Source organism: Carcharhinus amblyrhynchos, chromosome 24, assembly GCF_965287045.1.
Source record: "Carcharhinus amblyrhynchos chromosome 24, sCarAmb.v2.hapA, whole genome shotgun sequence".
In the NCBI taxonomy this organism is placed as follows: domain Eukaryota; kingdom Metazoa; phylum Chordata; class Chondrichthyes; order Carcharhiniformes; family Carcharhinidae; genus Carcharhinus; species Carcharhinus amblyrhynchos.
The window spans coordinates 33,580,504-33,603,886 of NC_137347.1; positions in this window are offsets into that span (position 1 = coordinate 33,580,504).

The window sequence follows — 23,383 nt, forward strand, 5'->3', positions numbered from 1 at the left end:
GTGGCGGTTATTTTACTGGACTGGTAATCCAGAGACCTGGGATAATAATCATAACCTAAATTCAAATCTCGTCATGAGAATACTACTATAGCTGGCTGGACCCAGCGACCAAAAATCATTGGTGTTCCTGCCAGTGGGATCGTCCAGACCTGTTGCTGATGGCACCCTCCCACCCCGCCCTTCCACACCTCCACTCCCCCAAACCTGCCCTGGTTTCCATGGCAGCAGAGGGTGTGAACAACGAGAAAACCCATTAACAGCAGCAGGATTGAAAGATCCTGCTAGCAACCAATGACAGATCGCCTCCCTTGATTTGATTTGATTTGGTTTGGTTTATTATTGTCACGTGTATTTGTGTAAAGTGAAAAGTATTGTTTCTTGTGCGCTATACAGACAAAGCATGCCGCAAAACTCGAAAATCCTGCCCAGTATTTTTAAAAAATTCTTCCATCGAATGTGGGCACCACAGACAAGGTCAGCATTGGTTGTTACATCCCTACTTGCCTTGAATTGAGAGGGCAGCTGAGAATCAATCACATTGCTGTGGGCCTGGAGTCACATGTAGGCCAGACTGGGTAAGTAAGGCTGATTTCCTTCCCTGAAGGACAATAGCAAAGCAGATGGGTTTTTACAACAATCAATGATTGCCTCATGGCCACCATTACTGAAGCTACCTTTGTTCTGGAGTTTGTGAAGTGAATTTAAATTCCACCAGCTGCTGAGGCTTTAGCCTGGACATCTAAGTTCAGTTCTGTGACATCACTACCACACGACCATCTCCCCTTAACTGATTGCAAGCCCACACCAACGTGGTTGACTCCTAACTGACCTGTGACATGACCCAGCAAGTTATTCAGTCATGTCAAGCAGTGACCAAAAGTAAGAAGAGCAAATTGTGTTGTCTAATCACCCATGGCCAGGTTGGTGGTACAATGGTTAACACTTCTGCCTCACAGTCCCAGGGACCCAGGTTCAATTCTGGCTTTGGGTCACTGTCTGTGTGGAGTTGGCATATTCTCTTCGTGCCTGCATAGGTTTCCTCTGGGTGCTCCTGTTTCCTCCCACACTCCAAAGATGTACAGGTTAAGTTGATTGGCCATGATAGATTGCTCCTTAGTGTCCCAGGTTTGGGGGGAATTAGCGCGGTAAACACGTGGGGTTACAGGGTTGGGATCTGGGTGGGATGCTCTGTTGGAAAGCCAGTGCAGACTCAATGGGCCAAATGGCCTGCTTCTGCAACATAGGGCTTTATGATTCAGCAATGATGAAGACCCAACCAGCCCAGTCAATCCTACAAAGTCTCCTTCATTAGTATCTGGGGGCTGGAAGAGGTTCAGTCCAGATTCATTAGAATGATACAAGAGAAAAAAGTATTAAATTATGAGGCAGGTGGCATTGACCAGACTTATATTATCTAAACAAAGTTTATAATATTCGAGAGTGATTGAATTAATATGATTCAAAGATTGAATAGATAGATTGAGAAAGATTATTTCCTCTGTTGATGGAGGATGGGGAATTAGGTTATTCAGGGGTGATGTTAAGAATCACTTTTTCACACAGAAACTCATTGAAATCTGAACTCTCTCTCCCAAAGTGCTCATGAAGCTAGGGTCAACAGAAAAATCTGAAGCTCAAATTGATTATTCTTCATTAGGCAAAGGTATTAAGGAATTATAGAACCAAGACAGGTAAACAGGGATGTCAGTCAAACATTATCTAATTAGTCCAAAGATGTGTAGGTTAGGGGGATTGGCCATGTTAAATTGCCCCAGGCTCTGCTATATCCTCCCTTAATATTTCTCTCTCGCCACCTCCCTGTCCTCCTTTAAAATGCACCTCAAAACCTTTGATCAATTTTTCCGAATAGCGCCTGGGTGGCTCAGTGTCAAGTTTGGCTTTATAATGCTCCTGTAAACTCGCGATCATAGAATCCCCACAGTGCAGAAGGAGGTCATTTGGCCCACTGAGCCTGCATCAATAACAGTAGCAGCAGTATGTACTATCCACAAGATGCACTGCAGCAATTCACCAAAGATCCTTAGACAGCACCTTCCAAACCCACGGCCGTTTCCATCTAGAAGGACAAGGGCAGCAGATAAATGGGATCACCACCAGCTGCAGTTCCCCTCCAAGCCACTCACCATTCTGACTTGGAAATGTATCGCAGTTCCTTCATGGTCACTGAGTCAAAATCCTGGAATTTCCTCCCCACAGAACATGGACTGCAGCGATTCAAGAAGGCAGCTCACCACCACCTTCTCAAGGGCAACTAGGGATGGGCAATAAATGCTGGCCAGCCTGCGACACCCATATATCATGAATGAATAAAAAAAATCGCACACAGGCCCTATGCCTGTAACTCAACCTATTTACCCTGCTAACCCCCCGACACTTTAGCAATTTAGCACGGCCAATCAACCTAACCTATACGTTTTGCGGATTGTGGGAGGAAACCAGAGCACCTGGACGAAACTCACACAGACACGGGGAGAACGTGCAAACTCCACACAGACAGTGACCCGAGGCCAGAACTGAACTCAGGTCCCTGACACTGTGAGGCAGCAGTGCTAACACTGCGCCACCATGCCATCTCTTACACTAAGCCGCTATATGAAGGCAAGTTGTTGTTGTTATATGAAATTAATGAACAAGAGCGTGGGGAGAGGACTGGAGTATGGCATTGAGCTGGAGGATCAGTTGTAATCATGTTGAAAAACGGAGCAGGCTCGAAGGGCTGAATGGCCTCCTCCTATTCCTATTCTCAATGCCACAGCTCTTCATAGACAAGAGAACTTTCATTGTTAATACATAGTTAAAAACAACAAGCAATAAAGTTAAATGGAATAATAGAGAACAATAAATGGGAGTAGGGGTAGGGGAGAGTAACAAGGCAGATAGCAAGAAGGACTAGTAAAGGATAAGATAATATTCTGAATAGGGTCTTTATTAACAGGAGGTATTGCACAGCTGCAACTGAAAAAAACCTCGTAATTTTAAGAAGTTAAACTCAGCTGTAGAGATAATTTAGCAGACGCTACATCCAGGCAACAATGTATTTATTGGAATATGTTTTACAGGGAAACATTTATATTTTAGCTTCAGACCTTGGGAAAAGACAAGTGGAACAGGAGGCATTGTATGGTTATAAAAATGACAATCATTTGAGTTAATCCTGTAGTTTGACTGGTATGTTTCACAAATAATCTCCAGTAGTGTTTCCACATTCCAAATCACATCCGTAATAAGACTTTACAAAGAAAACTGCAACTTGTAATTTGTAATTAGTATATTTATCAGAATAGCAATTTTGCAACACTGTACAATGTGATTTACAAATGATTGCCCTGAAAGATTTGTGATCCAGGTTTACTATTCTTTAATAAAACTAAGAGCAGCAGAAGTCTGACCCAGATAATGTTGTTTTATGTCTGTGTGCCTTTCTGTCCTGATTTTATCAGATATTTAAACTTTTTCTCGTTCCCATACGCAGGTGAATTGCCTCTGGAATCCACACAACCATTACAGGAGCTTATTTATTTGCTGATTGTGTTTGAGATTACTCAGCTCTTGTCTCCTTTAATATGTGGCTGCTACGTCCAGCCCTAGAACAAAAATACTTCATTAAGATAATTAGACGCCTTCCAGGGTCACATTGTATACTTAGACCATCACAACAAACAACAAGTAGCAGGAATTGTGAGCTGTGCTGTGAGGTAGTCTCCCTCTGGTCATCCTCAGAAGGATGGGTCTGACAGATTTATCCCAGAATTCCTGCGAGGCAAATTTTCAGCTGGTCACAGAATGTTACACTGCAGAAGGAGGCCACTCAGCCCATTGTACCTGCCCTCTCTGCAGGAGCAATTCACTTAGAATCCCTACAGCGCAGAAGGAAACCATTCAGCCCATCGAGTCTGAACTGATCACGGCAGATCATCCCATCCAGACCCTATCCCTGTAACCACATGCATTTACCATGGCTAATCCACCTAACCCACACATATTTGGAGCGTGGGAGGAAACCAGAGCACCTGAAGGAAACCCACGCAGACACGGGGAGAATGTGCAGACTCCACACAGACAGTGGCCCAAGGCTGGAATTGAACCCGGGTCCCTGGCGCTGTGAGGCAGCAGTGCTAATCACCGTGCCACCATGCTGCCCCAAATAGAGTGGATTAGCAGTCCATCCCCTTAGCCTCTCAGCCACTCCAAAAGATAAAGTTGCCACAGAACCAGTTGACCATAGGCTTACTGGTGATGATTTAACATGAGGAGCACTGCATCTTAGGGGCAAGATAATCCTTCATGAATAATATCAGCCCATGCAGGAATCAAACCCACGCTGTTATCGTTGCTCTGTATCACTAACCAGCCATCCAGCTGCCTGAGCTAAACCAATTCTTAAAGCAACACTAATGCCATTCCCTGCCTTATTCTTCTAAACCTCAATTGAACCTGCCTTCACCACACTCTCAGATAACGCAGTGTGGGGAAGATTGGCTCAGTGGCACCGGGCAGTGCAGGGTTGGACATCTTCCTGAAGTCACATCATTCTGCCAGTGATGGGAAAGATGGCAGATAACCTCCCCTCACAGAGGTCAACTTCAGTGGCCAGTTAAGAACAGGTAAACACGAGGACATGAGAAATAAGAGCAGGAGTAGGAATTCCATTGCTCTGGAGGGTAAAAATAGCTGATGCAATTATTCATAGAGTCCCAATAGTGCAGAAGGAGGCCATTCAGCCCACTGAGTCTGCACCGACCACAATCCCACCCAGGGCCTATTCATGTAACCCCACATAATTACCCTGCTAATCCCCAAACACTAGGGTCAACTTAGCACAGCCAGTCCACCTAACCTGCACATCTTTGGACTATGGGAGGAAACCCATGCAGACTTGGGGAGAATGTGCAAACTGTACACAGACAATGACCCAAGGCTGGAATTGAATCCGGATCCCTGGTACTGTGAGGCAGCTATGCTAACTACTGTGCCACTGTGCCACCCACAGTGACAACAGTGTCTAATTGTGTCAGAAATGAAACATGCAGCACATTTCTTACTGACAATTAACAGCAATTCTGAAGATTACTTCTGAAGCTGTCCTTGGAAATATGACCTCCACTGTCGCTGGGTCGAAATCCTGGAACTCTCTCCTCTAACAGCACTGTGGTGTAGAACAAAGAACAAAGAAAATTACAGCACAGGAATAGGCCCATCGGCCCTCCAAACCTGCACTGAACATGCTGCCTGATTTAACTAAAACACCCTACGTTCCGGGGACCATATCCCTGTATTCCCATCTAATTCATGTACTTGTCAAGATGCCCCTTAAAAGACATTACCGTATCTGCTTCAACTACCTCCCCCGGCAACGAGTTCCAGGCATCCACCACTCTCTGAAAAAAATCTGCCTTGTACATCTCTTTTAAAACTTGTCCCTTGCACCTTAAACCTATCGTAGAAACCCTACAGTGCAGGAAGATGCCATTTGGCCCATTGAGTCTACACCGACCACAATCCCACCCAGGCCCCACCCCTATACCCCTACATATTTACCTGCTAATCCCTGTAACCGACACATCTCAGGACACTAAGGGGCAATTTTAGCATGGCCAATCAACCTAATACACACATCCTTGGACTGTGGGAGAAAACCGGAGCACCCGGAGGAAACCCATGCAGACACAAGGAGAATGTGCAAACTCCGCACAGACTGTGACCCAAGCCAGGAATCAAACCCAGGTTCCTGGATCTGTGAAGCAGCTGTGCTAACCACTGTGCTACCGTGCTGCCGTTACTATGTCCCCCAGTAATTGACTCTTCCACCCTGGGAAAAAGCTTCTGACTATCCACTCTGTCCGTGCCTCTCATAATCTTGTAGACTTCAATCAGGTCACCCCTCAACCTCCGTCGCTCCAGTGACAACAAACCAAGTTTCTCCAACCTCTCCTCATAGCTAATGCCCTCCATACCAGGCAACATCCTGGTAAATCTTTTCTGTATCCTTTTCAAAGCCTCCATATCCTTCTGGTAGTGTGGCGACCAGAATTGAACACTGTATTTCAAGTGTGGCCTCAGTTAGGTTCTATAAAGCATCAACACGACTTGCCAAGTTTTAAACTCAATACCCCAGCCGATGAAAGCAAGTATGCCGTATGCCTTCTTGACTATCTTCTCCACCTGCATTGCCACTTTCAGTGACCTGTGTACCTGTACACCCAGATCCCTTGGCCTATCAATACTCCTAAGGGTTCTGCCATTTGCTGTATATTTCCTATCTGTAATTGACTTTCAATATGCATTACCTCATATTTGTCCAGATTAAACTCCATCTGCCATCGCTCCACCCAAGTCTCCAACTGATCTATATCCTGCTGTATCCTCTGATAGTCCTCATCGCTATCCACAAATCCACCAACCTTTGTGTCGTCTGCAAACTTACTAATCAATCCGGTTACATTTTCCTCCAAATCATTTATATATATTACAAACAGCAAAGACCCCAGCACTGATCCCTGAGGGAACACCACTTGTCACAGCCCTCTATTCAGAAACACACCTTCCACTGATGCCCTCTGACTTCTTTGACCAAGTCAGTTTTGTATCCACCTTGCCAGCTCACCTCTGATCCCATGAGACTTCACCTTCTGCACCTGTCTGCCACGAGGGACCTTGTCAAAGGCCTTACAGAAGTCCATGTAGACAACGTCCACTGCCCTACCCTCATCAATCATCTTTGTCACTTCCTCGAAAAACTCGATCAAGTTCGTGAAACATGACCTCCACTTTACAAAACCATGTTGCCTCTCACTAATACGTCCACTTATTTCCAAGTGGGAATAAATCCTGTCTCGAAGAATCCTCTCCAATAATTTCCCTACCACTGATGTAAGGCTCACCGGCCTGTAATTACCTGGATTATCCTTGCTATCCTTCTTAAACAAAGGAACAACAATGGCTATTCTCCAATTCTTTGGGACCTCCCCTGTAGCCAGTGAGGATACAAAGATTTCTCTCAAGAGTCCCACAATTTCCTCTCTCAGTATTCTGGGGTATATCCCATCAGGCCCTGGAGAATTGTCTACCTTGATATTTCTCCAGAACCCCCATACCTCTTCTGTTTTGATCTCAACATGACTCAAACTATCTTCATATCCCTTCCCAGGCTCATCATCCACCAAGTCTTTCTCTTTGGTGAATATTGACGCAAAGCATTTATTTAATACCTCGCCCATTTCCACTGACTCCACACATAGATTCCCTCCCTTGTCCTTGAGTGAGCCAACCCTCTCCCTCTTGCTCTTTTCATTTGTGTAAAAAGCCTTGGGATTTTCCTTAATGCTGCTGGCCAGTGCTTTTTCATGACCCGTTTTAGCTCTTCTAACTCCTTGCTTAAGTTCTTTCCACTTTCCTTGTATTCCACACTTGCTTTGTGCGTTCCCAGCCTCCTAGCTTCCACAAATGCTTTCTTTTTCTCTTTGACTAGGTTCACAATATTTTTTGTTATCCAAGGTTCCCAAAACTTGCCATACTTACCCTTCACCCTTACAGGAATGTGCCGTTCCTGAATCACCATCAACTTACACTTGAAAACCTCCCACATGCCAGATGTTGATTTGCCCTCAAACATCTGCACCCAATCTACATTCTTCAGTTCCTGCCTAATATTGTTGTAATTAGCCTTCCCCAAATTTAGCACTTTAACTTGAGGACTACACTTAACTTTATCCATCAGTACCTTAAAGCTTACTGAATTGTGGTCACTGTTCCCGAACTGCTCCCCTACTGAAACATCGACCGCCTGGCTGGGCTCATTCCCCAATACTAGGTCCGGTATGGCCCCTTCCCTAGTTGGACTATCTACATACTGTTTCAGGAAGCCCTCCTGGATGCTCCTTACAAGCTCTGCCCCATCCATGCCCCTTAGCAGTAAGTGAGTCCCAGTCAATATAGGGGAAATTAAAATCTCCCACCATAACAACCCTGTTACTTTTACACCTTGCCAAAATCTGCCGACATATCTGTTCTCAATCTCCCGCTGGCAGTTGGGTGGCCTATAGTAAAACCCCATCACTGTGGCTACACCTTTCCTATTCCTGAGCTCTATCCATATTGCCTCGCTGTATGTGCCCTCCGAGGTGTCCTTCCGGAGTACAACTGTGATATTCTCCTTAACCAGTAGTGCAACTCCTCCACCACTTTTACATCCCCCTCTGTCCCACCTCAAACATCTGTACCCTGGAATGTTAAGCTGCCAATCCTGTCCTTCCCTTAACCAAGTCTCTGTAACGGCAACAACATTGTAGTTCCTAGTATTAATCCAAGCTCTAAATTAATCTGCCTTACCTGTTACACTTCTCACATTGAAACAAATGTACTCCAATCCACCAGACCCTCTCTAATTTGCAATCCCACCCTGCCTGCGGTTTCTCTGAGTCTTACTGACCCTATTTCCTTGTTCTCCTTCAGCTAATTCACCTTTGCTTTGAGTCCCATCCCTCTACCAAATTCGTTTAAATCCTCCTGTGTGACACTAGCAAACCTCCCACCCAGAATATTTGTGCCCCTCCAGTTTAGATGCAACCCGTCCTTCTTGTACGAGTCCCATCTGCCCTGGAAGAGACCCCAGTAGTCCAGTTATCTGAAACCCTCCCTCCTACACCTGCTGTTTAGCCACGTGTTGAGCTGCACTGCCTGCCTATTCCTAGCCCCACCTACAGGTGTACCTACACCTCATGGATTGCAGCGGTTTCAAGATGGCAGCTCACCACCATCTTCTCATGGGCAATTTGGAATGGGCAATAAATATTGGCCTAGCCAGCGGTTCCCACGTCTCATGAAAGAACAAAAAAAGCAATGCTAAAATAAGCTCCCGTGGGAATGTACTTTTCATTATCTTTATTCTCACTGTTTTGTGACAACTTGCCATTTTTTTCAGCTTCTGAATTATAAACAATATCGCCATGGTAACTTCAGTGGTTCAATCATGAGTGAGCACAATGCAACCGATTAATTTGAGAGCTGGAATTAAAATACAACACTGGTGTCAACAACACAGTATTATCTGTTAGGAATAAAGATAATGGGATAGTTCTTCAAAGATTCCCAAAACGTTTGCTAAGTTTCTAATTTGCTAATAGTTTAGTGATAATACCACTAAGCCATTGCCTTCCCTAACAACCAGTTTATGCTGCTCTTGTATTCCTCCTCAATGCTGGTAAAATGGAGTGCCCCAGGGGTCGGTGCTGGGGCCTCAGCTATTTACCATTTATATAGATGATCTGGAGGAGGGAACCGAGTGTATGGTGTCGAAATTTGCTGATGACACCAAGATTGGTGGAACGGCAAAATGCGCAGTGTGGAGAGTCTGCAGAAGGATCTAGATAGGCTGGGCGAATGGGCCAGGAAATGGCAAATGGAATTTAATGTTGGCAAGTGCGAGGTGGTCCACTTTGGCAGGAATAATGGTAGGAAGGACTATTACTTACGGGGCGAAAAACTGCAGCAGGCGACGGTGCAGAGGGACCTTGGGGTCCTTGTGCATGAGTCGCAAAAACCCAGCCTGCAGGTGCAGCAGGTGGTCAGGAAGGCTAATGGGATCCTGGCCTTCATAGCGAGGGGGATTGAATATAAAAGTAGGGAGGTCTTGCTGCGGCTGTATAGGGCATTGGTGAGGCCGCAGCTGGAGTACTGTGTGCAGTTTTGGTCGCCGTATTTACGCAAGGATATTTTGGCCATGGAGGGAGTGCAGAGGAGGTTTACTAGGCTGATACCGGAGTTGAGGGGGTTGAGCTATGAGGAGAGGCTGAATAAACTAGGCTTGTACTCGTTAGAGTTTAGAAGAATGAGGGCGAAAAACTGCAGCAGGCGACGGTGCAGAGGGACCTCGGGGTCCTTGTGCATGAGTCGCAAAAACCCAGCTTGCAGATGCAGCAGGTGGTCAGGAAGGCGAATGGGATGCTGGCCTTCATAGCGAAGGGGATTGAATATAAAAGTAGGGAGGTCTTGCTGCAGCTGTATAGGGCATTGGTGAGGCCGCAACTGGAATACTGTGTGCATTTTTGGGCGCCGCACCTGCGCAAAGATATTTTGGCCTTGGAGGGAGTGCAGAGGAGGTTTACTAGGCTGATACCGGAGTTGAGGGGGTTGAGCTATGAGGAGAGGCTGAATAAACTGGGCTTGTACTCGTTAGAGTTTAGAAGAATGAGAGGAGATCTCATTGAGACGTATAAGATGATGAATGGGATGGATAGGATAGAGGTGGAAAGACTCTTCCCGCTCAAAAAAGACAATAGGACTAGGGGGCACAGCCTCAAGATAAAGGGGGGGCGGTTTGGAACGGAGTTGAGGAGGAACTTCTTCACTCAAAGGGTGGTGAATCTCTGGAATTCTCTGCCCGTTGAAGTGGTGGAGGCTGCCTCGCTAAATATTTTTAAGACGCGGGTTGATGGGTTTCTGATAAGCGAGGGGATTAAGGGTTATGGGGAGAGGGCGGGAATGTGGAACTGAGCCACGACAGGGGAACTGCATCTCCTGTTGCTCTCACTAAGGAACAGCGCCTTCTACTGCCCTCACTGGGGAGCAGGATCCCCTGCTGCCCTCACTGGGAATCAGGACTCCCAGCTGCCCTCATTGAACCCTTGCCCTCACTGTTATTCAGGATCTCCTGCTCCTCTCGGAAGATCTGGAGGAGAATCCACAAAGACTGATAGAGGATTGCAATATGATAAAAAGTAAAGTAAACTTAATTTGTTTGTTACAAGTCGGCTTACATTAACACTGCAATGAAGTTACTGTGAAAATCCCCTAGCTGCCACACTCTGGCACCTGTTTGGGTTCACTGAGGGAGAATTTAGCATGGCCAATGTGCCTAATCAGCACATCTTTCGGACTGTGGCAGGAAGCCCACGCAGATATGAGGAGAAGGTACAAACTCCACACAAACAATGATCCAAGCCAGGAATTGAACCTAGGTCCCTAGTTCTGACCATTGTGCCACCTGATTGTACTAGCTATAATTTTAAAGAGAAATGGACAGAACCTTCAGGTTATGATAAAACTCAAGCCAAGACAATAGGTTCATTTCTTGAATAGTGAGGCTTATTTAGACATAGGAACCATCAAATAGAGAACTTTAGTTGCCTCAGAGTGTTCGGAAAGGAAGGATGCAAAGTGGGAATCAGAAAGAATAAAGATAAGTTGATGTCAATGAATTCTCAATGTTTGGTTGCCCTCAGCTTTCTTGGGTGTTAAAGATAAATGATAAACAAAATTGCAAAGATATTGGGTTTGATCAGAACGCAACTTAGCTGAACAAGGGGATCAGATAACTAATCATTCTGGTTAAGAGTCTACTTCATGGGAAGCTGAGTGTTGTCTGTTTTGCTGATAAATAACGTTGTTAGTGACTCCTGTATATCCTACTCAGGGCAGAATATGGATTCCGCTTTGTAAGACACTAAAGACAAGGCTATAATGGGCCAAATGGCCTCTTCTTCTGCTATATGTTTCCATGAAAGATAATGCTTCAGATCGTCCATATTTTCATGGAGTCGTCGCAGCCATTTAAAAAGGGTGGATGGAACCGAATTCTGGGATTCCTGACCCATTCCTGGCACCCTGAATTCTACTGGCCCAGAGTAGGGGAACAAACCCACACCTCCTGATCTGGCCAGCTCAATTGTTGCACTAGGTATCTCCTAGCCCACAAACTTGGTGCAGAGGAGCAAATGTCTCCATGACTTGTGATTCCAGGTCCCTCAGAGGAGGGAACACTTTCAATAGAACTCATTATGTATGCTTAGGTAAGAGGCCCAGACTCATAAAAGGATTATCTCAGCAAAATGTTCTGCTTTGAGAACTGTTGGCTTTCCTTGATTGACATCCTGAAGTGGTTAAAATAAATTATTCTTTCTGTGATCTCTTTTGTCAATGTCTCAATATTTATTCACAAAAGATCAAGCAGTGTGAGATTCTGAAATCTCTGTTACTGATTCACTAGGGCCTGCCATTTGGTAAAGGCTGGCAGTGCCAGGTTGGCATTGGCATGGTAGCTACCTAGCAATGTCAACCTGTGCCAAAGGGCAGTGCCAGGGGGTATTGCCAGGCCATTGCCTGGCCATGCCCCTCTCCCCCCAGGAGCTATACTCACCTTTATGCCCCCAAGGAAATCCCCATGATATGTTCATGCCTTGGTGAACCTGTTGTAAATGGTGTCGGCATGACGTCACTCCGAAGCCTGCTGACTATCCGGTGATAATTCTGGAGAGAGTTCCCACTAATGACGTGCTAATGTGTTAAAATGAGCTTCCTGGGGTCCTGTGCCATGTTTCCCGCTACTTGGCTGGCTTGGGGCCGGGAAGATTGGGACTCAGTAGCCCATTGGCGCGAATCGCACTTTCTGGATCTTGAGTGCGAGCCGCCATTCCCGCAGACGGAGAGGGCAAGCTGAACATCCCCCCACCCCCCGCATGGAGATGTAACTGAGCGCTGAATTCTCCATTCCCGTTGGCAGAGATGGTGGGGCATGCAAGAGGCGAGAATTCCGGCCTTTGTATTAGAAACCAAGGGGATCTATCACTAGCATTAGAAGTGCAGTAGTGATGTACTTACAGATCAGAATCAAAGTTCAGTTATAACCTGTGCTGTTATTATTGTATATCCCAGAAGTGGTGAGCACTACATGTCCAGGGCAGCACCGTGGTTAGCACTGCTGCCTCACAGTGTCAGGAACCTGGGTTCAATTTGGGCCTCGGGTGACCGTCTGTGTAGAATTTACATGTTGTCCCCGTGTCTATGTGGGTTTCCTCTGGGTGCTCCGGTTTCCTCCCACAGTCCGAAAGATGTGCTGGTTAGGTTGATTGGCCATGCTAAATTGTCCCTCAGTTTCAGGGGATTAATGGGGTAAATATGTGGGGTTATAGAAATATGGCCTGTGTTGGATTATTGTTGGTGATGGGCTGAATGGCCTCCTTCTGCACTGTAGGATTGTATGATTCCTTCAACTAAAGGCTTAATATTTAGCACAATAGGCTGCAATATAATGGCACAGTGTGTAGAGGAGCTGGTGTTAAACCCAAGATTAGATAGCGTCGTCAGGGACATTCACTCTTATCTATATTTATGTAGTGTAAGAGCAAGATGTAGCTGCTATGACTGTAATGGTAAACGTAATACAAATCTGATGACCCTGATGATTGCTGGGTGCACATTAAGATATAAATTGTAACACTGGAGAGATTGCAGTACATTCTCAGCAGGTAATGGTTAGCTCCGAGTCCCAGATAAAACTGAAATGTATTTTAACATCCTACGGTCTGATGATGGGCTGGCAATGTGTTCTCCCTTTATACTTCCAAGGGATGTAGGCATCATTGGCAAGAATTTATTGCCTATCCCCAATTGCCCCTGAACTGAATATCTCGCCTGGCCATTTCAGAGAGTAGAGGACATTGCTGTGGGTCTGGAGTCAAATGTAGACCAGGTAAGGACAGCAGATTTCCTTCCCTAAAGAACATTAGGGAACCAGATGCGTTTTTCCGACAATGGATACTGCTAATTTCATGGTCACTATTACTGACACTAACTTTATATTCCATGTTTATTCATGGAATTTAAATTCCAACGGCTGCCATGGCGGGATTTGAACCCATGTCCCTCAGAGCATTAGCATTATCCAAACACCAGGATTGCCAGTGTTTGGATATGATGATCAGATTGTGTTTCCACATTGATAACCTATCAGTATGGTATTCGCTGTCCTCACTTTGCAGAATTGGGTAATTGAAGTAAGTTGCCACCCTCTGTTTCCTGTCATCTGAACTCTGTACTTCAATCGTGCCCTGTGCAACTTCACCCCTTTTTACACAAGTTAAATCCACAGTGGCACAGTGGTTAGCATTGCTGCTTCACAGCACCAGGGACTGGGGTTCGATTCCTGGCTTGGGTCACTGCCTGTGTAGAGTCTGCACATTCTCCCTGTGTCTGCGTGGGTTTCCTCTGGGTGCTCTGGTTTCTGTCCACAGTCTGAAAGATGTGCTAGTTAGGTGCCAAATTCTCCCTCAGCGTACCCAAACAGATGCTGAAATGCGGCAACTAGGGGATTTTCACAGTTACTTCATTGCAGTGTTAATGTAAGCCTAGTTGTGACTAATAATTAAATACGTCAAATAAAGCCAAGTTTCAGAATGGCTTAAAAGGTTATCCATTTATTTAAAATAAAGGAATTTCAGATGAATGTAGTCACTTTATAGCAATTTCTTTTATTCATTTGTGGAATATGGGCATCACTGGCTGGCCAGCATTTATTGTCCATCCCTAGTTGCCCTTGAGAAGGTGGTGGTGAGCTGCCTTCTTGCATCTCTGCTGTCCCTGAGGTGTAGGTGCAGCCACAATGCTGTTAGGTAAAGAATTTCAGGATTCCAGGAGTCCCTCTAGGGGAGGCAATGGCCTAGTGGTATTATCGCTAGACTATTAATCCAGAAGCTCAGCTGATGTTCTGGGGACCCGGGTTCAAATTTTGCTACTCTAAAATAGCTGCATGAGACACTCAGTTCAGGATTAATTGGGGGGTAGGTAAAGCCAAATTGGTGGAATTTGAACCCAATAAAAATACCTGGAATTAAGAATCTGCTGTTGACCATGAAACAATTGTCGATTGTCGTAAAAACCCATCTGGTTCACTAATGTCCTAAATCTGCTTCTCTAATGTCCTGGCATTCTGAAGCGAAGATTAGACAAGATAAATAACTGAGATAAAATGATGGCAAGATTAAGGAGAATGACTTCAAAGAAAAAGGCTTAGCGGAAATACAAAATATCAACTACCACTTGGATACACGTATATATTTCTCCTTCAGCATAATAAAACGTTCCAAAGTGCACGACAGGAGAGTATTCTGTCATTAAGTAAAGGAAGAGTGTATTAGGATTGGAGACAGAAAGCTGGGAAGGCAGAAGGTATTAAAGAAGGCTACATTGAAGGAGAGATGATAAACTGGTGATGGGTAAACGGGACTTTGTGTGTGCCTGGATACAGGCAGCAGAGATCTGGATAAGCTCAAGTTTATGGAAGATGGAAATTAAGCTTTAAGTTTATTTATTAATGTCACATGTAAGGCTTACATTAACACTTCAATGAAGCTACTGTGAAAATCCCCCAGTCGCCACACTCCAGTGCCTGTTTGGGTACACTGAGGGAGAATTTAGCACGGCCAATGCACCTAATTATCTTTCAGACTGTGGAAGGAAATTGGAGCACCCAGAGGAATCCCACGCAGACACAGGAGGAATGTGCAGACCCACACAGACAGTGACCGAAGCCGAGAATCAGACTTGGGTCACTGCCGCTGTGAGGCAGCAGTGCTAACCACTGTGCCACCGTGCCACCCCATGTTACTAAAATGGTCAAATTTGGAAGTAAGTCCAAAGAACCCGGCATGGGCAGCACGGTGGCACAGTGGTTAACACTGCTGCTTCACAGCTCCAGGGACCTGGGTTCGAATCCCGGCTTGGGTCACAGTTTGTGTGGAGTTTGCACATTTTCCTCATGTCTATGTGGGTTTCTTCCGGGTGCTCCGGTTTCCTCCCACAGTCCAAAGATGTGCAGGTTAGGTTGATTGGCCATGCTAAAATTGCCCTAAGTGTCCTGAGATGCATAGGTTAGAGGGATTAGTGGGTAAATATGTAGGGATATGGGAGTAGGGCCTGGTTGGGATTGTGGTTGGTGAAGACTCGATGGGCTGAATGGCCTCTTTCTATACTGTGGAAATTCTAAGTCAAACCCAGATGGGCTACATGTGACCTCCAGGTCACAGGTTGCCCACGTTGCGTTACAGTCTACACTCCTGTCTCCTACTCCTGTCTAGAGTAGGACCAGTCCCAAACCCTTCTGACTCAGAGGCAGATATACTATCATTAAACAGGTTGTCACTCTGGTCTGGGTACGTGTACCTAACTGAATGTCAACCAAGTATTGAGAAGCTATATTCCAGTCCAGACTTGGTGGGCTGCCTAGAATGTGCCTGAAAGCCCTTCACCTTCTGACTCAGTGGTGAGTATGCCACCATTGAGCCAAAGGCACACTCCTAGCGCAACCCTGGTGATCCACAAATGAAATTACTTTGGAAAATTGATCCTCCGACAAGCAGCACCATAGGACATCTCAATGGCCACCCAGTAGCATCAGGGGCAGCACGGTGGCACAGTGGTTAGCATCAGGAACCCAGGTTCGATTCCCGGCTTGGGTCACTGTCTGAGCGGAGTTTCCAGGTTCTCTCTGTGTCTGCGTGGGTTTTCTCCGAGTGCTCCGGCTTCTTCCCACATTCCAAAGATGTGCAGGTTAGGTGGTCTTGCTAAATTGCCCCTGAGTGTTGAGGGGTGAGTAGGGTAAATAAGTAGGGTTATGGGGATGGATGGGACTCAATGGACCACATGGCCTCCTTTTGCACTGTGGGGATTCTAGGATTCTAGAAATAAAATGGTGTTCTATCGATTTCTCTGTGACATTTTTGAGGTTAAAAAAAGCACTTTGCCCTGTAGTTAGGTGTGGTTTGATCTATTTTAACAAGCTATTTTGCAAAGCAATGTAGAATTGAATGTGAACCAATGAAGCAAAAAGGCTTACCTCAGAAATGCTCATTCTTTCACCATTTGTTTGCAAACCAGTTTCGAATGCTTTATCTATTTGTTTAGACTGGAGACAGACATTGCAACATCCTGGGTCGTGAGACAACCTTTGTCACAGTGGGTAGCAAAAAATAAAATTGGTACTTCAGCCACTAATTGGTATGAGAAGGAGAGACTGAGAGAGACTGAGAGAATTAGTCCTAACATAATTATTTAGTATTGCTCCTATGGCAACTGGACCCTGCAAATGTGGTCAAAGACTTAGCTGCCTGTTCAGTGCTGGAATGGCCAAACTGAATTGAGACTTCTGTCCTGTGTGATACAGCTCCGCCTAAAACTGGAAGACTCCCAGCTCTCAGCTATACTTCCCTCTCTACAATAGACTCACAAATCATGAGTGAACCCATTCCTCAGGGTTTGTCAATAGGGACCTGCGGGGTTCATGACGTATGAATCTCTAGAAATGACACAACATATTGAATAGAAACAAAGAAACTAGAATCAGGAGTAGGCCATTCTGCCCTTGGAGCCCGCTTCTCCATTCATTATGGTCAAGGCTGATCAACAAATTCAATATCCTGATGCCCCCTTCCCCCCACCACATCCCTTGACCCTTTTAGTCCCAACAGCTATATCTAATTTCTTCTCGCAACCACACAATGTTTTGGTCTCAACTACATTCTGTGGTAGTGAATTCCACACGTTCACCATCCTCTGGGTCAAGAAATTTCTCCTCACCTCAGTTCTAAAAGGTTTATCCCGAGTAGTTAGCGAAACTTATGGGATCTTGGGCTTCATAAATGGAGGCATTGAGCACAAAATCAAACAAGTTCTGCTGAACTTGTGTCAAGTTGCCAGGTTTCAAACGAACATAGGGATTAGGAGCAGAAGTTGGCAAATTCAGCCCTTCGATCAGATCATGGCTGATCTCTCCCTGATCTCAAATCCACCTCCCCATATCCCTGTTTTTTTATTAGAAATATATTTATCTCCTTCTTTAAACCATTCAATGATTTAGATCACATGGGGTGGTACAGTGTCACAGTGGTTAGCATTACTGCCTCAAAGTGCCAGGGACCCGGGATCGATTTCCGGCTTGGATCACTGTCTGTGTGGACTTTGCACATTCTCCCCATGTCTGCATGGGTTTCCTCTGGATGTTCAGGCTTCCTCTCATACTCCAGAATTGTACAGATTAGGTGGATTGGCCATGCTAAATTGTCCTTTACTGTTAGGGGGACTAGCTAGGGTAAATACATGGGGTTATGGCAATAGGACCTGGGTGCGATTGTGGTCGGCACAGACTTGATGGGCCGAATGGCCTCCTTCTGCACTGCAGGATTCAATGATTCCATGACAACTAGTGCATTCTGTCCATTTCTGTTCATTACATTGCAGAGAGGCTTTAAAATCCTCGTGTGGGCGTGGAGGCGATTTACCAGAATGGCCCGAGAGATGAAGGACAAAGGAAAGCTGTTTCCCTTAGCTGATGGTACAGGGGCTATGGGGCACAGATTCAATGCTGTGTGTGAGAGCTGCTGGGAGAATGTGAGGAATTTTCTCATGCAGAGATTGCATATTGCTGCTCACAGGCTTAGTGGATGCGGAGAAAATCAATTATTTTTCAAAAGAAAATTGGAGACAAATGAAGAAAAATAAACTTGTTGCGCTACAGAGACAGAATGGACAAATAGGTATTCTGTAGAACAATCGTTTTGGCTTGAAATGTTAACTCTGTTTCTCTCGCCACAGATGCTGCCAGATCTGCTGAGTTTATAAGACCATAAGACATAGGAACAGAATTAGGCCACTCGGCCCATCAAGTCTGCTCCTCCATTCAATCATGGCTGATATTTTTCTCATCCCCGTTCTCCTGCCTTTTCCCCATAACCCCTACTCCCCTTATTAATCAAGAACCTATCTGCCTCTGTCTTAAAGACACTCAATGACCTGGCCTCCATAGCCTTCTGCGGCAAAGAGTTCCACAGATCCACCACTCTCTGGCTGAAGAAATTCCTCCTCATCTCTGTTTTAAAGGATCGTCCCTTCAGCCTGAGGCTGTGCCCTCTGGTTTTATTTTTCCTACTAGTGGAAACATCCTCTCCAAGTCCAGCACTTTCTGTTTTTACTGTTATCGGAATGATGGCTTTGCTCAGCAGAGAACTGTCATGGACCTAAAGGGCAGAATGGCCTCATGCTGTGCTGCAATGACTCGATGATTCGATAGCGCGATTAAATGGGGTCATTAGTTTTCAGATGACAGATTGGTTCGTGCGGCTTGGCTGCTGGCTTGCTGCCCTTATTGGTTTGGCTCTGGCAACTGGATCCATCAAGCTGCAGGGAGTGGAGACAGGGAAAGAAATGGCCAACGATGCCTTATTCCATTAATGTGCACAGCTTACAAGTGACAGTGAAGTGAGGAGTGGCTTCCACTGTGCCAGGAAGGCTCATACCCAGTTGCCTCATTTTCTTTAACCAGCGACTGTAACCCAGCACCAGTCATTCATAAATGCTAGTTATTTGTACCTTAGAATCCCAGGATCCTTCCAGTGCAGAAGGAGGCCATTCAGCCCATCGAGTCTGCACTGTCCACAATCCTACCCAGACCCTATCCCTGTAACCCCACATATTTATCCCAGCTAGTCCCCCTGACACTAAGGGGCAATTTAACATGGCCAATCCACCTAACCCGCACATCTTTGGAGTGTGGGAGGAAACCTACACAGACACGGGGAGAATGTGCAGACTCCACACAGACAATGACCCAAGGCTGGAATTGAACTTGGGTCCCTGGGGCTGTGAGGCAGCAGCGCTAACCACCGTGCTGCCCCAAACGGAGTGGATTAGCAACCCATCTCGTTAACCTCTCAGCCACCTTGTTACTCCAAAAGATAAAGTTGCCTTAGTCCCAGGTGACCATAGGCTGACTGGTGGTGATTTAACATGAGGAACACCACACCTCAGGAATCAAGCTTCCTGCTCAAGCCTTGCTTACGACTGTGATGGTGAATCTGGTCCATGGTTTTTACACTTCTGGGGCACCCCAGGCTGCAGCAGGAGATGTGAATGTCAGTCAGTCTTGTCCACGGGTTTGCATCCAACAGATGCCACAATGACTAATTCTTTTCCATGGGGGGTGTGCAGTAGGAAGATGGGGGTGCAGGGTGGAGGCACATACATCCTTTCAGCTGTCAGTTTTTCCAAGGTAACCAGTGCTAAGACTAAGTCACCTCTGTTTCTGCAGTCCTTTCCATCATCATTCACAATCTGTCCACTATCGTTAGAGCTGTGTGTACAAACGTCAACATTAGTCTTCCTGACAAGTCGCGTTGCCAGGTCAACAGTCACTCAACAGACTCTGCACACCTAGAATTCAGTGAAATGTGTTATTGGATTAAGTCAGAGCAAGCTTCTCGTGAATGACTTTAGTGTTCCCCAACCAACTTCAGTCCTCTTATGAGGTGTTATCGAGCAGCGTAAGCCTGGGTGGTGCTCTTGGTCAGCTCTGACGAAGGGTCACCCAGACTCGAAACGGCTCTATTCTCTATCCACGGATGCTGTCAGACCTGCTGAGGTTTTCCAGCATTTTGTGTTCTTGTTGTGTAAGCCCGGGAGGTGGTTTGTCACCAAACTCCTGGTCCTCCCCCTGAACAGCACAGTGGATGCACCTGCACCACATGGACTGCCGCGGTTCAAGACTTCTCAGGAGCGAGGAAGGATGGGGAAAAAAAATAATCCCATGAATTTTTGAAAAAGGCCTCCCGTGACTGAGCATTTGAGATGACTCTAGTCAGTGACCAATGGAAACTTGGACTTGAGGGAGCCTCAGTTACTGCTGGATAGCAGCCATTTGACGGATAACTAATTAGGCCACTTAGTGCCTAATGTTTTTTAAAAATTTATTCTCTTGATGTGGTATTTATTGCCCACCTCTTGAACTGACTGGATCAGCCATTTTCAGGACAGTTAAGGGTCAACCACATTGCTGAGGCTCTGGAGTCACATTTAAGCCAGATTGGGTAAGGACGGCAGATTTCCTTCTCTGAAGGACATTAGTGAACCTGATGGGTCTTTACGACAATTGGCAATGGTTTCATGGTCATCAGTAGACTTTTAAATCCAGACTTATTTCTTGAATTCTGCTGTGGTGAGATTTGAACCTTACCTGAGGAAGGTTGTCCTTGCTATAGAGAGAGCACAGTGAAAGTTTACCAGGCCAATTCTTGGGATGGCAGGTCTATCATATGAGGAGAGACTAAGTCAGTTAGGATTATATTCACTGGAGTTTAGAAGAGAGGGGATTTCATAGAAACTATAAAATTTTAACAGGATTAGACAGTGTAGGTTCAGAAGGAACGTTCCTGTTGATGGAGGAGTCCAGAACTAGGGGTCATAGTTTGAGGATGAAGGGTAAACATTTTAGGACTGGGGTGAGGAGAAATTTCTTCACCCAGAGGGTGGTGAATGTATGGAATTCACTTCCACAGAAAGTAGTTGAGGCCAAAACAAAAGTGTGATTTCAAGAAGAAATTTGATATAACTCTTGGGGCTAAAGGGGGGAAGGGGGAGATCAGCCATGATCATAATGAATGGTGGTGCAAACTCAAAGGGCTGAATGGCCTACTCCTGCTTTCTATGAAGCCGGTCCCCAGAGCATTGCCCAGTGTCTGTAGATTACTAGTCCACTCTCCAACCGTCTCCTCTAATACCTATTTTTGTCACTGGAAATAGGACCTCAACCTTCATACTTAAGTAAGCCCCCTACCCCCAGTTAGGTTCAAAGCTGCTCATCCATTTACAGACCTGCCGGTAAATTGTGTCAGGTGGGCCTTGGCTGTTGGGGTCAAGGCAGTCTGTCCATCCCAGCTATTTTCAGTTGCCAGTGGCCTGATTATCAGGCAAGAAAAGGGTGGCTAACAGTTGAACATCGACACCACATCGCTCTACAATGCCAAGCTGAGGGCACAGGGCAATGTTGAACAAACTAACACTGATAATCATTGTAAATGGCAACCGCTGTATCCACACCAACACCAGTTCAATTGAGATCGTGTTCAAGGTTAATGGAATTTGCCAACAAGAATTACGGCAATAATGTACTTTAATGATGTCTTTTTACTGTCTCGTGTATCTGTCAGGTTTTTGACCTCAACCATGGAAATACTGCTCTGTGGTGTTACTTTTAGCATAGTTGGCCATAATTTTAGAATGTAAATATAAGAAATAACCTGTATACTTATTCAGGGAGGTTATTACGACATGTAGGACAGGAATTTCCAGCCTTGCTCACCCCTAAACTGGAAAATCCTGCCCAAGGTCTCTCCACGCTCCGCCCCTTGCCTGCTCCGATTCCCGTGGCAGGCGGGGCAGTAAAATTCGTCCCACTATTTGTCAGATGTTCAGGATACCGCAAAGTGTTGCAATGAGAATAAATTATCTTTTTGTCCTTACTGTCATCGTGGAGGTACATTTTCTCATCTGTACCACTACGTTTGGCAATAATTATAATATTTTCAAGTGACCTACCACCTGCAAAGTGGTGTTTCTGAGAGATGTTGAATGAAACACAAAGAGAAGTCCATCCTTCCCTCATGTCTAATCCAAACCTGATGAATTTTGCATTGCAATAATGCAATATATTTCATAGGAGGTCCCAAACTTGCAAATGTTGATGTTCAAAGAGGCTTGGAACCTCCTGGAGTACAAATACCAGCATTGGTATCCCTGACATTACCTGGTCAACAACCTTCACATACCTGGGGCGGAATTATAGAGTCATAGAGGTTTACAGCATGGAAACAGGCTCTCTCGCCCAACTTGTTCATGCTGCCCTTTTTTTTAACCACTGAGCCAGTCCTAATTGCTCATGTTTGGCCCATATCCCTCTATACCCATCTAACTGTCCAAATGCTTTTTAAAAGGTAAGATTGCACCCATCTCTATTACTACCTCTGGCAGCTTGTTCCAGACACTCACCACCCTCTGTTGTGAAAAAATTGCCCCTCTGGACCCTTTTGTATCTATCCCCTCTTACCTTAAACCTATGCCCTCTAGTTTTAGGCTCCCTTACCTTTGGGAAAAGATGTTGACTATTTATCTTGTCTACGCTCCTCATTATTTTGTAGACCTCTATAAGATCACCCCTAGACCTCCTACATTCCAGGAAAAAAGTCCCAGTCTATGCAGCCTCTCCTTATACCTCAAACCATCAAATCCCGGTAGCATCCCAGTAAATCTTTTCTTCATTCTTTCTAGCTTAATAATATCCTTTCGATAATTTTCCCATCCGGCCTGCCCCAGGGAACATCATGGGTAGGGGACAAACGATGCAAACGATCTTGGGAGGGATTTTCTAGTTTTGGCGGGGGGTGGGGTGGTTGGGGGATGGCGGGGTGGGGGAGGGGGGGTGCGGAGACGGAGGGTGCGGTTGGACATTCCTGCCCCGCTGGACACTCTTGTATCTCTCCCCTTAAAATTATACCCTCTAGTTTTAGATCCCCCTACCTTTGGGAAAAGATACTGACTATCTAGCTGATCTATGCCCCTCATTATTTTATAGATCACCCCTCAGCCTCCTACGCTCCACAGAAGAAAAATCCTAGTCTATCCAGCCTCTCCTTATGACTCAAACCATCAAGTCCAGGTAGCATCCTAGTAAATCTTTTCTGCATTCTTTCTAGTTTAATAATATCTTTCCTATAATAGGGTGACTATAATAGTGCCAAATGCATTTCAGAAAGAGGTAGGATTGAGA